This window comes from Kogia breviceps, chromosome 15 (assembly GCF_026419965.1).
Source record: "Kogia breviceps isolate mKogBre1 chromosome 15, mKogBre1 haplotype 1, whole genome shotgun sequence".
NCBI classification, from domain to species: Eukaryota; Metazoa; Chordata; class Mammalia; order Artiodactyla; family Physeteridae; genus Kogia; species Kogia breviceps.
The window spans coordinates 43,827,111-43,833,054 of NC_081324.1; the positions used below are offsets into that span (position 1 = coordinate 43,827,111).

The 5,944-nt window shown below is 42.0% G+C and overlaps 1 non-coding gene across 1 annotated transcript; it reads left to right on the plus strand.

Annotated features, from left to right (window-relative positions):
* Positions 1-2,585: 2,585 nt before the first annotated feature.
* Positions 2,586-2,693, plus strand: LOC131742989 (U6 spliceosomal RNA). The gene has a single exon (XR_009331647.1). It is a non-coding gene; the product is annotated as a U6 spliceosomal RNA (small nuclear RNA).
* The last annotated feature ends 3,251 nt before the right edge of the window (positions 2,694-5,944 follow it).

Consider the following 5,944-nt stretch of genomic DNA (forward strand, 5'->3'; position numbering starts at 1 on the left):
AGACCGGAAATGGCAAGAGATTTCAGCAAATCAACTCACGTTCCAAATTTTCTTTGATGATGTTTGAGAGAAAGTTATAGAAGAAAAAGATCCCTCTCCTTGTCCTTTGTCCTACCCACCTTCTCCCTTCCTCCTCCCTTTTTCTTTTTCCTTTTTTTCTTTCATTTACTTCACACATTTATTGACATCTTCTGGGCACTGTTCGGTCCTGGGCTCACAGCCAGGACAAAGGCAACTATTACAAGATTAGTTCCAGTATAACAGTGGAGGCAAAAGCTTCACACCAGTTTTTAAAAGCAAACAAAGCCTAATTTTTAGGGAAATAGAAGAACAGTCCAGAACATAAACACTCTTCTTTCTGTTCTTAAAGTTAATTATTCCAGCCATTTCCCCCTCAATACATATGCATTTGTACTTCCTCAAAAGGAGACAATCCAAAGCCCCTTCCAGCTGTGCTTCTAGAGGCAATGTCACAAGACTACTATTTTTCCAGTGCAATATCTCTTCTTCCTTTACTTGAGTGTTAATCTAGTCCAGTTTTCTTTGTTTGCTTTTGTTTGTTTGTTTTGGCGGTGCCCCATGGCTTGTGGGATTTTAGTTGCTCCACCAGGGATTGAACTTGTGCCCTTGGCAGTGAAAGTGTGGAGTCCCAACCACTGGATAGCCACGGAATTCCCCTGGTCCAGTTTTAATATCTCATCATCCTGCAGTGTTTTTTTTTTAATTAATATTTTGCCACATTTGCTTTCTCACTCTCTGCATATGGTAATGATTTCTTTAAAATATTTAGTTATTTATTTATTTAGGTTATGCCAGGTCTTAATTGCAGCGTGTGAACTCTTAGTTGAGGCACGCACGTGGGATCTAGTTCCCCAACCGGGGATCGAACCTGGGTCCCCTGCATTGGGAGTTTGGAGTCTTACCCACTGGACCACCAGGGAAGTCCCATCCTGCAGTCTTAGGCTAAATCATAAATGTAATCCCTATCAACCACCTCTCATGTGCCACAATGCAAAACAAATACAACTACAACAAGAATTTCCATTTAGAACGTGGAGAAAGGAGAAGGAACCATAGAATATGTACTGTCTGCTGTTGGACAGAGTTAATGAAGCAAAGCAGAGAACCACTGAGTCTCATGGTTGACTTGAGAGCGGTGAGAATCCCATCGTCAATGAATCTGGCTCTCTGATATTACCTGCCAGGATCATTACTGTTGCCAGGGGAACACCTAAAAGGACATTAGCATAGACTAGCCTGTCTAAGGAGAAGGAAGGGGTCTATCTCATTTGCAATTCATTTTTTGTTAAAGGTATTGGGGTACCAAAATGAGACTCTTCTTGAGACTATAAGGAATTAGGACATTCTGCCCTACTGATTTTATTTTTTATTTATTTTTAAAAATCAACTTTATTGAAGTATTATTTATGTATGATAAAATGCACCTACTTTGATCATCTAGTTTGATGAATTTTGGTAAATTCTGTCTCGTTGATTTTAATGAATCACAGGCCTGTCACAGGTTGAGTTTCTGCTGCTGCTACATTTCAGATAAAATTGTAGTCATCTGTTTATCAGTTTCATTTTACGGGAACTTCCTCACAGTAAACACCAAAAAATGTGTCAGGTCATGGGGCTGCTAAATTGAAGACACAAGACTGGGTGACCCTCAGATTTTCTATTTGTTAGCAGCAACTCTGGGGATAACACATATCCAGGGCACTCTGTCTGACAAACTTTGTCTCAGGACAGTGTAGATGAAGAAACTGGCTGGGCTGGCAGAGAACTCTTGCTCTCTATCTTCTAGAATATCACTCTACCCCCCAGACTGAATTCCAGTCCAATATACTTGCCATGGCATTGCCATCCTGTTTGTCAGGAGGGGAGCCAGTGTGTGGCACTGTGGTGCAGCTCAGCGAAGCAGGGTACCCCAAATCCTCCATTCATTCCTCCCCAGTGGCCAGGATCTCACCCTTTCTCAGTCAACGCTGTAATCTTATGCACAGAAAGGGAAGTGAATCAGGGAACTTGAGCTCTTCACTTCGGTACAGCAGATGATTACTTTCTTGATTTGGACCTCAGCATTCTCACTTTCCAATTCTTTTTCTCTACCTGCATCCAGGAAAATCTCAATGAGAGCCTGCAAATTTCTTGTTGTACTTTATTGAAGGTACTCAGGAAAATTTAACAGTATCTGATTTTTAGTCTGGGTCCAATCAGGAAAGAGATTTGAACTGACAATTATTTGAAAAGAGAAAGTTTAATATGAAGAATTTTTAACTCTACTAGGGGATTAACATGAGAAGTAAAGGGGGAGGGGATAAATTGGGAGATCAGGATTGACATATACACACTACTATAGGTAAAACAGAAAACTAATAAGGACCTACTGTATAGCACAGGGAACTCTACTCAGTACTCTGTAATGGTCTATATGGGAAAAGAAGCTGAAAAAGAGTGGACATATGTATATGTATAACTGATTCACTTTACTGTACACCTGCAACTAACACCACATGCTAAATCAACTGTACTCCAACAAAAATTAAAGTAAAAAAAGAGAACTCTAAAGAATATAGAGTTGAGTGCTTGCTTCAGCAGTACATGTACTTAAAATCAAAACAATACAGAGAAGATTAGCATGACCCCTGTGCAAGGATGACACTCGAATTCATGATGCATTCCATATTTAAAAGAAAAATAATAATAATACAGGGTTGAGATAGAGTACCCAAAGAAGGACTCTACCTCCACCTCCAGACCTTTGTCCAGACCTTGCTGGAGAGGGCCCAGCTGTGGCTCACAGGATGGCAGAGAAGTCACTGTGGTGCCATGCTGTTGGAACTTGCTGGAAGTCTGTCCTCTAGTTTGCTTCAGGCAAACTCTTCCCTCCTGGCGGTCCCCAAATGCAAAATTATTTAAGCTCAGGATATTTAGTGTGAAAAACAACAACAACAGTGTTGTCAAACCCAAATTCCTGTGCCTGGTGCACAGTGAGACCAAACAAGCAATAACATCAGAGTTTGGAGCAGAGAAAGGTTTATTGCAGAGCCAAGCAAGGAGATGGACAGCTTGTGCTCAAAAAGCCCAAACTCCCTTATGGTTTTGGGGGAAGAGTTTTTATTGGCAAAATTTGGGGGGAGGGCTGCAGGGTGTGTGCCTTTCTTCTGATTGGTTGGTGGTAAGGTAACAGGGTGGCATTCCAGGAATCCCAATTATCAGCCTTCTGGCTCCAATCATTCTGGCGTCCACATGCTTGTGCCCAGCCTGAGGTTACTATCCTCCACACTGAATGGGGGCCTTAGTTTCTGTAGAAGAACTCAGAGATATATACCAGATTGCTATGCATATCTCCCCCTAGGAGGAACCAGAACCCTGCCCCATTGCTGCACTATAGTTTCTTGACTGCCTTTCCCTTTGTTTCTGCGTTCCCTCATTTCCCTGATTAGTAACAGTTTGAATCTGCCCTTTGGAACTCAAAGAAGGTCTAAGAGGCTGAAGTCTTTTTCCTACAAAAAAAGAAATGGGGAGACACAGAAAGGCTATTGTACCTGGGAGGGTCCCACAGGATCCTGCTCGCTTTCAACAGTACCCATAACATAAACAAGACCTGCCTTCTCGTCCTAAGAGTTCCATCAAAAATCCTATAAAGAAGTGATGCTAACTCAGACTGGCAACTCAAATCAGTAAATATCTAAGAGAATGTACAACTGCAAATGGGGGAAAAAACAAGCAAACAAAGCTGTGTGCTCTAAGTTTCATCAGAAGTCTGGAGAAAGACCTGGGGGTGGGGAAAAAAAAGCAACAGGGAGAAGCATTGTTCAGTCCCTATATTTAAATACTTTATTTTTGAAACCTCAAGGGCTTCACCAGTGACATGATACTTCTTTCCTAAATTTCACCAACAATTGTAATTTCCCAGACTGAGAGGCATGAAACTATATAAATTGGTATTTGGTTTACCCACATACCAATTTTGTTTGTTTGTTTGTTTACTGTGGTTAAAAAAAGAACATAAAATTTTCCATTTTGGGCTTCCCTGGTGGCGCAGTGGTTAAGAATCCGCCTACCAATGCAGGGGACATGGGTTTGAGACCTGCTCCCGAAGATCCCACATGCCATGGAGCAACTAAGCCCATGCACCACAGCTACTGAACCAGTGTGCTACAACTGTAGGCGTGAAACCCACACGCCTAGAGCCTGTGCTCTGCAACAAGAGAAGCCACCGCAATGAGAAGACTGTGCAATGCAACGAAGAGTAGCCCCCACTTGCCACAACTAGAGAAAGCCCGCATGCAGCAATGAAGACCCTATGCAGCCAAAAATAAATAAATAAAATAATTTTAAAAACAAATAAATTTTTTAAAAAATTTCCATTTTAACCATTTTTGTATGGTTCAGTAGTGTTAACTATATGTACCTTGTTATGCAACGTCTCTAGAACTTTTTCATCTTGCAAAACTGAAACTCTATATCCATTGAATAACTCCTCTTTTCACCCTCACTTTGCCCCCTGGCAGCAACCATTCTATTTTCTGTTTCTAAGAGTTTTACTACTTTAGGAAAAAAAATTTTGTTACAAATTTTTGGCTGTTCCACGTGGCTTGCAGTTTCGTAGTTCCCCAACCAGGGATTGAACTCATGCCGCCTGCAATAGAAGTGCAGAGTCTTAACCACTGAACCACTAGGGAATCCCCCTAAGGTAGTTTTAAAATCAAAAAGCCTTGAGACTGAAATTTCTGGAGAACACGCTCTTGAAATACTGTCAAAGCATTGTATGATTTTATATATAAGACTTTGACCTTCTTGCATGTATTAAGGATGTGTCAAGGGGACAAGGTGAAATACATTTAGAGGCATATCAAAATATAGTAGATATAAGAACTAAACATTTCTTTCATTTTATCTGATTACCTGGGTTTTATTTAGTTGTCTACAGTAACTCTGCAGCAAATTACTACACTGTATAATCTGGAGCAAGTTAAACTCAGCAACTGTAAAATACAATGTACAGTTGTCCTTCAGAATTAGTGCAATACCTCTAATATCACTGAATGAAGGTGAAATAATACTGCTTGTCCTGCAGGAGCTATGTTACTGGACTGCTCACTACTTTAAAACTCTGTCTAGGAGAAAAGCTGCCAGTAGTTTGGCTCACTTGACAAGTCTATCTCTAAAAAGAAGAGCTGCATCTGGCTTGAAGACTTTATTCATTAAGAACATCTTGCCGGGCTTCCCTGGTGGCGCAGTGGTTGAGAATCCGCCTGCCGATGCAGGAGACACGGGTTCGTGCCCTGGTCCGGGAAGATCCCACATGCCGCGGAGCAACTAAGCCCGTGAGCCATGGCCGCTGAGCCTGTGCGTCCGGAGCCTGTGCTCCGCAACGGGAGAGGCCACAACAGTGAGAGGCCCGCATACCGCAAAAAAAAAAATAAAAAAAATAAAAAAATAAAAAATAAAATTAAAAAAAAAAGAACATCTTGCCTATGCTTCTCAAACTACAATTTATTCACTAATTTATTCGTCAGATATTTATTGAGTGACCATAGATGCACTGTGCTAAGTTCTGGGAAATACTAATGAGCAAATTCAGACATAAAGTTGCTCTTTTGGGCTTCCCTGGTGGCGCAGTGGTTAAGAATCAGCCTGCCAATGCAGGGGACACGGGTTCGAGCCCTGGTTCGGGAAGATCCCACATGCTGCGGAGCAACTAAGCCCGTGCGCCACTACTACTGAGCCTGCGCTCTAGAGCCCACAAGCCACAACTACTGAAGCCCGTGTGCCACAACTACTGAAGCCTGCGCACCTAGAGCCTGTGCTCTGCAACAAGAGAAGCCACCACAATGAGAAGCCTGCGCCCCACAACAAAGAGTAGCCCCTGCTCACTGCAACTAGAGGAAGCCCGCGTGCAGCAGTGAAGACCCAATGCAGCCAAAAATTAAAT